Consider the following 9,622-nt stretch of genomic DNA (forward strand, 5'->3'; position numbering starts at 1 on the left):
TTTTGAAAATGGTATAAACTTTAAGTTTATACTTCAGTCATAGCTCTTACTCCAAATCTCAAGGTGCTTGTGTATCCTTCCAGTTGTTATTGCTCTCCCCATCCCAAAATTGTTTTGTATTTATATGGTAATATATATTTTAAACTTAATTAGTGTGTGCACCTGCAGGTTTGCCCCAATAGCATGTAGGATCCTTCAGACAAGAACTTTTTATTTGTTTGTATAATTAACACATCACATGTATTTAGCACACAGTGGGTGTTTAATAAATGCTTCTTTAATTGAATAATCAATGAATTGCTATGTTTTCATGTGTGAAACAAATAACTAAACTCAGATCAAGTATTTTTCCCTCATATTGTACAGTACACATGTACACACATATGAATGCACACATTTTTCATGGAAAGTCAAATAAAATCTTGCTACTATATCAGCTAGGGAAAAATACAAGAATCTTAATCCCTTTAGGCTTATTACCTCTTCAAGATACCATATGATGGATTCCAAATCCTAGGGAAAAATATCACTGTAAAGTTTTTCAGTGGGACAGAAAGGAGTCTGCTGTGTTTTGCCTCACTTTGAAGTGTTTTTTTTCCAATATAATTGATTGTAATCACAGCTGCATCAAAAGTATTATGCTGGTAGGTGGGGATTAAGACATATGATGCAACTGAAGTTTTTAATTGTGAAATACTATAGTAATCAAAGTCTCTAAATCTCTGCTTATCTAATTTTCTCATAGAATTGTTTCAATTGATAAGATAGAAATGGTTACAAATATAACAAATCTTCCATCCTCCATTTATATATAATTTCATGATGATAGACAAACCAATCACAGTGACTGAACTTTTCCTGGAAGAAAATTTTGATATTAATATTCCTCTATTAACATTGCATTTATAACATAGCACCTATGGACATCCTTACTAACATCAAAATAAAATTGAAGACTATATTGTATATGTTACTCTAATAAATATATTTCATAATAAAATTCTATCATAGAAAAAAAATCTTGGAATTATGCTTCAGAGCTTTGTCCTAATATATTCTAGGACTTCTGAAGTACTTTATTATACATGGATTCTTTTTCAAAGTCTTTCTAAAAAGCTCTGTTGGACACCAAATTCAAATGCAAATAAATGGTGAACTTCAACCCACTTCAAGCAATCAGTATCAGCTTTACCAGTCACCATCCCTATTTAACCCTTCCAAATCAGCTGGCTACACCCACATTATTCAAATGATGGGTATGCCTAAATAAAATACCACTCTAGGTACAAAGAAGAAAACTGTATTGCATGATGCAGGCCCACCAGTAGTTTTTTTTTTCAAAAAGAGATTAAATAATGATTTTAGAATTAATATTAATTTTCTATAGTGACTGAAAAGCATTTAGAGAATTTTCATTACAACCTGTGATATGGATAGTTTAAGGTTGATACACCTCATTTTATAGGAGAGGAAATTGAATTTTAATAAGATAAATTGCCTTGTGGCACAACACATTGGTCATTGGCAGGCTCAACTCCAGAATCAGCATTCATTCCATTATGCCATGCTGCTGCTCTATTATTAGTTGCTTAGATATAATGACTTGGTGGACTCATTCACATTAGGCTAGGGGAGTGCCAAGGGAAAACTTGCAAACAAGTATAATTCCCAGAGGTGAAATTTGGTAAGAAATTTAATTGGATGTCTAAATTATACTGTACAGGAGTGTCTAGATACAAGAAAACAGAATTCTAGTTCATACTTCAATATTTGCCATCCTCTTTTTATCAGATATGCACGATTATAATAATAAAAAAAACTGTGGTTACCTATTATCTGTTGAACTCTATTGTGACCAAAGTAAAAGTAACTACCAACAACCCATTAATTGTTCCCCAAGAAAATAATAAACTATCATATAATACTTTAAAGTTTACAAAGTGCTTTTCTTGTAAACAATTCCATAAGTTAGCTAGTGCAAATGATATCTACATTTGAAAAATGAAGAAACTAAATTTGGGGAAAGTTAAGGACTATTGGGAGAAAATGAGTGATTGTCAGAACTGGAAATCAAACCTTTGCTTTTTGACTCTACATTTGAACTATCTGTCCCACATAACAGAAATATCTCCATCCTTTACCATTGTCTTAAATAGTCTTTCTGTTCCTTTAAGGTGAAGCTCAGACATTAGCTTCTGCATGAAGACTTTCCTGATTCCCAAAAATTCTGGCCCCTTTACTTGTAAACAACTTAGTATTTAACTACTTTGAATAAATCTATGTTAACTTTATATTGATGATTTGTTACATTTTGTGGTTATTCAGTTGTTTAAGTCATGTCTAACTCATTGTGACCTTGGCAAAGATACTCGAGTGATTTGCTATTTCCTTCCCCAACTTATTTTACAGATGAGAAAATTAAGTTAAGTGGCTTGCTAGGGTAACACAGCTATTAAGTGTCTGGGGCCAAATTTTCTTGACTCTAACCCCAGCATTTTATCCCTTGAGTCACCTAGCTATCTGTGATATATACATATACATATAGATATCTATAGATATCGAGAGAGAGAGAGAGAGAGAGAGAGAGAGAGAGAGAGAGTTACACACACACATATACACAGAGATCAATAATTCCTACTGGGCAATCAAATGTATGCCTGTTGGCCTAAGATATAGCCTTCATTTGGGACATCCTTAGAGATGTGACTTGTCACACATGAAAATTCTGCCTAGAATGTTCAATGGAGATAGCCCTGTCTTAAGCTTATAATTTGAAATGTTCAATTCACTTTAATGAAACCAGAATGTATTAAGCATCTAGTGGAGCAGGGACCTGTAGATTATATATATATATATATATATAGTTTTATCATCTGAAGAGTGAACCAGAGAGGGGGTTAGAGAGAGAAGGATCCATGATGTTTATTTCCAGTGGATTTTTAAGCTCTGAAATGAATTTTTTTTTTCATTTGCCCTATTCATGCTAAGTTCAGTTCAGATAATTCGCTTTGAGAACCTGGGGTCAATGATTCAACCTTATAAGTATAATTTTGGTATTATGGATTCTTGGATAGTGTTTGCATACTGGTTACACTGGAATAAACAGAAGTATTGTTAGGGCAATATTCCCTTAATTGTCTTCTGCAAGTTAGATATGAAACTAAAATCAATGCACTAAAATGTGAGTCATAGACTAACCCTGTTATGAAACAGTTATGATTTAGAACATTTTCTATATTGACATGCAAATGAACTAAGCAACTGAGTATTAGAGAAATAATTAATGTAATACAAGAAGCTCCGTTAAGCTAATATTAATTGCCTGGTTTTAAATAACCAAAAAAAAACCAACAAAAAAAAATGATAAGGTAAAAGTTGAAAGAGTTAAAGTTACTATTACACAAGACTCACACTATGTTGACAAAAGGTAAATTTAACACACAATGTTATGATCTGTGATTTCCATTGTAGTTTAGAAGAAGTTATTTATCTTTTTTTTTGGGGGGGGGGGCGTGAGGCAATTGGTGTTAAGTGACTTGCTCAGGGTCACACAGCTAGTAAGTGTCAAGTGTCTGAGGCCGGATTTGAACCCAGGTCCTCCTGACTCCAGGGCCAGTGCTCTATCCACTGTGCCACCCAGCTGCCCCAGAAGAAGTTATTTATCCAACAACAATTCGATGAGTACTTAATATGTGCAGGCTATTGTACTGTATGCTATAATGGGGATATAAATAAAAAATGCAGAATCCTCATCTTCATGAGGATCATCATCCAATAAAATGTGGCTGGTTATTACAGAGATGTGCATCTCTTTTTCTCTCCTTCTCTCTCCTTCTCCCCTCTTCTTTTCTCTGTCTCACTGTCTCTGTCTCTCTGTCTCTCATTGTTTTGATTACCAAAATAATATAGTCTTATATTTTCAAGATCAACTGAGTGATTTCTTATTTATATACAAGTGGAATATGCATTTTATGAATTATCCATGATATTTTTTTTAAATTCTAGTCTGTTTATCCCATGGTATTTAGCATCCTTCTGTTCTTCCCCTACTATCAAAATAGAACCATACTCAATAAATTAGCTTTATTGCTAATCTCAGTAAAATACAGTTAGGAAAGTGAATTGCTAGTCTTTTATAATATAATACTTCATATCTGATTTGGGAATTATGCAAAGTTCTAGACTATGCATTACTGTTGTTCTCTCCACTGCATGTATATTCAACAATGGTCTTCACAAAACATTGTCAACACAAACCCTTAGTGTGTGCTAATGTTTAGTTAGTGCACTCCACAATCATTTAAATAGAAATTAAATATAGGTTTATGGTGAATATATTTTATGAATCACTATAAGAATTGGCGTATTAAAGGCATAGCCTCTTTAATTATAATAATTATAACCTATTAAAGACCAAGATGATATAAAGCTCAAAGGGACCAATTCACTTGCTGGGAAATAACAAACTGGAAAAATAAGAGAATCCACAAGGGACACCAAAACACACCTCTGTTTGATTAATACCCAAAGGAAACTGAAAGTGTTGATTCACAGGTAATTAAGGCTGTTTGGTAAAATAAAAAATAGAGATCTAGGTGCAACTGTGGAACCAACAGTACTCAAAGTTTGCTGCTAATAATGTATATGTCTTTAGAACTTTGCCGTATGTTAAATCCATGAGATATACTTAAATTATCTTATTAGAGTGTTTGAAATAGGGAGAAAAACAGGGGAACTTTGTTGCAATTCATGAACCCAATTAAATAATTGAAAAATATGCTAATAATAGATCAACCAAAGTTATAAAATATTTTAGTTAAAAAATTCAACTTATTTCATACTTAACAATAATAATGATAAGTGATAAAAACTCATACTCATGTGGCATTTCAGAGTTTACAAAGGCCTTTCCTCACTACAAGTCTATGAGATGCACGATGAGTCCTACATATTGGTTTTAGATCATGGGATCATAGATTAAGAACTAAAAGGGAACATAAATATTATCCAGACCAAGTCCCTCCTTTTGGCAATGGGAAACTGTGGGTCCAAAGAGATAAAACAATCTGCCCCAAATCACAGATGTAGGAAATGATAGAGCTGAGATTTGAACCTAGGTCCTGTGATGTTAAATCCAATACTTGTGTTTTTTAAATGGATCATTCTAATAGATAGAACAAAAAGAAATCAACATGAAAAGAAATCAACGCCAAGAATTTCTATATAGTCTTTACAATAAGAAGCTCCAAGTATTTTATGAACTTTCAAAGATTCATAGAAAGCATACATGACTTCATATTGCTAAGGACAATGATTTAGAAAAGAAAATTTAATTTCACATTTGCTATTATCCTATAAGAGTCAAGACTAAAACTGACAAAAAAAAAAAAAAACGTGAGCAGATAAGAATTATTTTGGACAGTAGGCATGTCATTTAAACAGAGATATTCTCCAAATTTGTAATGCCTTAATAAAGACCCAAATTAATTTAAAATATCAATTCAATGAATAAAATGTAATAAACATTGGTTTAAGAGACTACTATATGGAACACTTTTAAGGGCTTGGTGAGATACTTAGCTCAAATAATACATGACTCCTGCCCTCATGGATCCTTTTGTCCAGGAGGGGTTGGGAGAGATTATGTCATCATGAAAATTTAAAAAAAAAACCTCTTGGAATCTTATATTAACAAGTTCTAACTCCAAAGGATACATATTTCTTAGAAGAAAATTTCTGTATAATTAAGGTAGACTATTCATCCTATGAAATGCAGCAAGGAAGCAATGATATGGCACAATGTTTGAATGTCATTTATAGCCCAAGAAGTAAACATTTTACATTTTGTATCAATGTTAGTTTTCCCTCCATTTAATTGTGAGTTTTGGCATGTGAACCAAGATTCAGTCCTTTGCTTTGTGATTTAGGTGACAAAACAACAATATAGTCAATATAAAAGTGTAGGGAAAACTAGAAACATTATATTTAGAAATGTATTTTAGAAATATTAAATTTGCAAATGTATTTTAGTCCCATTACATCAAATCTAGTAGTATGCTTTGATTTTAGTTTTTCATAAACAACATATTAGGACAGTACTGAACTTTGACTAAAAATTTCAGGACTTTAGCAGGCCAAGATATCTGCTTATGTAAAGAAAAACCCTACAATATATGAGACTAAGATTTCTCCACTTAAATAAACTAAATAAGTTAGGAAAAGTTAGTTGTTTTATTTGATGATTTATACAGAATTGCCCCATTAACACATTTTTCACAGATCAGTTGTAAATATCACCATTGCAAAGTGATTTATAGTCCAAATAAGGATAAGGAATTTTCCAAGTAAAGTTTTATAGGAGAGCCTGCTTCAGTATAAATACTTACAGGTGTAAAAATTAGTTTTTAAAAAATCTGAATGGATAAGGGTAAAGAGACCTTCCCTTTTACTTTCAACATCAACTTCCTGGCCCACTTAGCCATGTATTTTTTTCTCTTTTCTTATCTGTGATTAAGCCATAACAACAACAAAAAATAATTTTAATACAAAGCAATTTGTATTCCTTAACTATAATCCATTACGTATGTTAGTATTTTACTGAAAACTTTATGGAAATGCATAGATGTCATGTACCTAAACTTAAATTTAACATTTAGATCATGATCAATATCCAACTTCAATGAAAATCTCAAAGAACTTTAGCAAAGATGGTTGTCTGTATAGTTAACAAAAGAAAAGAAAATCAATAGGATTTTTAAATGACTCTAAGGTTAGAGTCATCTAACTCTATCCAAATAATAATATATTTGTAATGCAGGCTTCAAAAATGCCTTATAAATCCACAAGAATTTAACTTTAAGCTTAAATATTTCTGAAATGCTGAGAAAAAAGCATCAGCAAGAGCTAAATAGGCACCTTATATTTATGCATTTTACACATAAAAAAATAAATGTTGTCTGAAGTCCAAAAAAACTGCCACAGAATTCTAATCCCACAGTCTTATTCTAGTTTAAATGTAATAGGTTTTGTTTGTTTGTTCTCCCCCATTTTATTTCCAGTCATGATCCTAGTTAATCTGATTTAACTGAATTGTAGATAGGTAATGGATAGATCTGAGTTCTATTCCTGAGGCAAACCCATCTTCCCTACCAAATAAAGTCATGCATAGTAATAAGAAATAGAGGGTTCTGGTTTAATTCTGTCCTTACATCAGCTCTTCCTGTTAGATGAAACTGCCTGTTCAGTGTTTTTCCTCATAGAAATCCCCTCTATACATACTCAGTACACACTGCCAAGTTACAAAAGGAACACATTTTCCAAAGCAAATCCCCTAAGTGGAGATAAGCTCTGTATTGAGCATGCAAAAGGTTAAACACTGCTGAAATAGCGAGACATTTTTTTCAGCCCACGCTTCCTAGTTCCATTCAATTACCAGCAGCAGCAGTGACTATAATACAACCTAATACAGTATTATTAAATCAGAACTCCCCATTTACATTTCCTACTAGCCAGGGGGAAGGCCTGACATTCACCAGTCAATAGAAGAACAAACAACCCCCAACTCTCAAACACACACTGACCTTGGAGTAGGAAGTCCTCAAGAGGTTAAGTTTCCCAAGTTTTTATTTGGATCTACTGTATTATAGCACACCCAAAAGGACCCAGTCAAGTATATAAGGTATATTTCCCCCAGTTCCTTAGCTTTAAAACCTTTCAAGTGCTCACTTGCACTTTCCAGATAGGTGCTATACAACCCAAAGCTAATATTTATTAGGCAGAAACTTGCCCACTGAAAAGAAATGGCATTTTAAGATGACATTTCTTTAAAACAACTTGTTGGTTGATTCATTTAATGCCTTTTGCTAACATTTTTTCATTGCTTACCCAAGGCAGTGCTTTTCTCATATGCTATGGTGAAAGTGGTGTTCAACAAATATTTTTCATTTAAAAAGCAAGAGGAAAAATGATGATACTAACTTTCCAAATGCACAAAGCCTTGAACTTCTCAGCTTTCATTGTTTGATTAATGTCACTAGATCCTCTTACAACAGCAAAAATAATAATGCTGCTGCAGATAATAATGATGATCCCTAAATACTGTCCTCCCCAAATGTTCCCTCTGCAATCATCGAAGACTAAGACTTATAGTTCACAACTTTACAATGTTTTTTTTTTATTTTGAAGAATATGTTCTGACTGTTCTCCCCACTTAATACAGTAATTTGCATTAAAATCATTCTACTTACCTGATATTAACAGTAATAAAAGTCCTCAAGGAAATTTTTGTTGTCGTCGCACCTAATCGTTGTGCATATATAAAATACAATTTAAAAAGAAAAAAAATCAACGGACCGTATCTGATGGAGAAAAAAAAAAAGATTATAGCAGTTTGGTCGAAAACTATAGAAATTCCCAATGAAGCTCCTGAACGGGGTTCAGGTGATGAACTGAGAAGTCTCCCAGGTTCGATACAATTTTCTCCCTTATCAAGTTGATCGGAGTGTACTAGGGAGATAGGGTCCTCAAGGTGCAAGGGGGTGGTCGAAGGCGTTGTCTCTGGGGCTCAGGAGCACCAGAAGGTAGTGCGTCCAGTGGTTCAGCACCAGCAGTTCCGTGGACAGCACCAGCTCCTCTCACCTCCAGTTTGTCTCAGTCACTGAACCAAGCTGGTTCTCCCCCCTCCCATCTGTCCTAGAGCCGCTGCCACTCAACCCTGGAGTGTCACGCCTCCTCCATCTGACGTATCTAATTTGCATACCAGCCCCCAAGAGGTGGGCGCCTCGGAGTTGACTGGGGTGCACTTTGGGTCAGCAGCTGCGGGTGGCAACCTCAGAAGCAATCTTCAGGCTTAGGGTGGGTGTGGATCCCGCTGGACTCTGTGTCCCACTAGCATTCAGCACTGTCCAAATGTAATATGTTCTGTGCAGGAGCCATTGCTGCCACGAAGGCTGCTGCTTCTTTGCACCCTGATGATCTCTGCGTGCATAGCACCAGCTCAAAGAGCTTCAATGTTTGCATCAAAAAGGAGGGAACTAGAGGGGATCAGTTCCAATCAAATTCCTTCCCTTTGTCTTGCTCTGTTCTCTGCAACCCGTCTCCTTTTCTTTTTCCCGGTTCTCTTTCCTTTTTCTTTTAGAAAAACATCTTGGAAGAGGAAGTATTTCCATCTCCCTCCCGGTTCCTTCCCCCTGCCTCTTTGCTCTTTTTAAGAGTTTCACTGCCGCATAACTCTGCCTCCTGGATAGGAAGTGGTTTAAGGGCTACAAGAAAGAAAAAAAATACGAAAGTTTAACAATACATGTGAAATATAATGCATTGTAGGCATGAAGTTATTGTTTAAGGAAAAGTGCAGATCTCTTCTCTTTTCCACTTTTCTCCCTTGAATTGTGAGGTCTTGTCTCCTCCCACCCCAGATTTTATCTGATATCCTGGGAGATCTTCCCCTTCCTTAACCTCATGATGATCCTGAGGGGGAAATTTCAATTTTTTTAATGGGAGTTTAGATATGTCAAAATTGAAAAATATATATAAAATATACTAAAACCAATAATAAAAATAAACAATAATATTTTGTTTCCAATGACCCCTGAAAATATCAAACCTCCTCTTCTGGAGTCTTGAA

General features: G+C 34.3%; 1 protein-coding gene across 1 annotated transcript in view; it reads right to left on the reverse strand.

The window, feature by feature from the left end:
• The window catches only part of FSTL5 (follistatin like 5), a 996,384-nt gene extending 987,501 nt beyond the window's left edge, over positions 1-8,883 (reverse strand). Inside the window, 1 exon segment of the mRNA XM_043971840.1 lies at positions 8,247-8,883. The gene's annotated coding sequence lies outside the window, so the exon portion shown is untranslated.
• Positions 8,884-9,622: the final 739 nt, after the last annotated feature.

This window comes from Dromiciops gliroides, chromosome 6, assembly GCF_019393635.1.
Source record: "Dromiciops gliroides isolate mDroGli1 chromosome 6, mDroGli1.pri, whole genome shotgun sequence".
In the NCBI taxonomy this organism is placed as follows: Eukaryota; Metazoa; Chordata; class Mammalia; order Microbiotheria; family Microbiotheriidae; genus Dromiciops; species Dromiciops gliroides.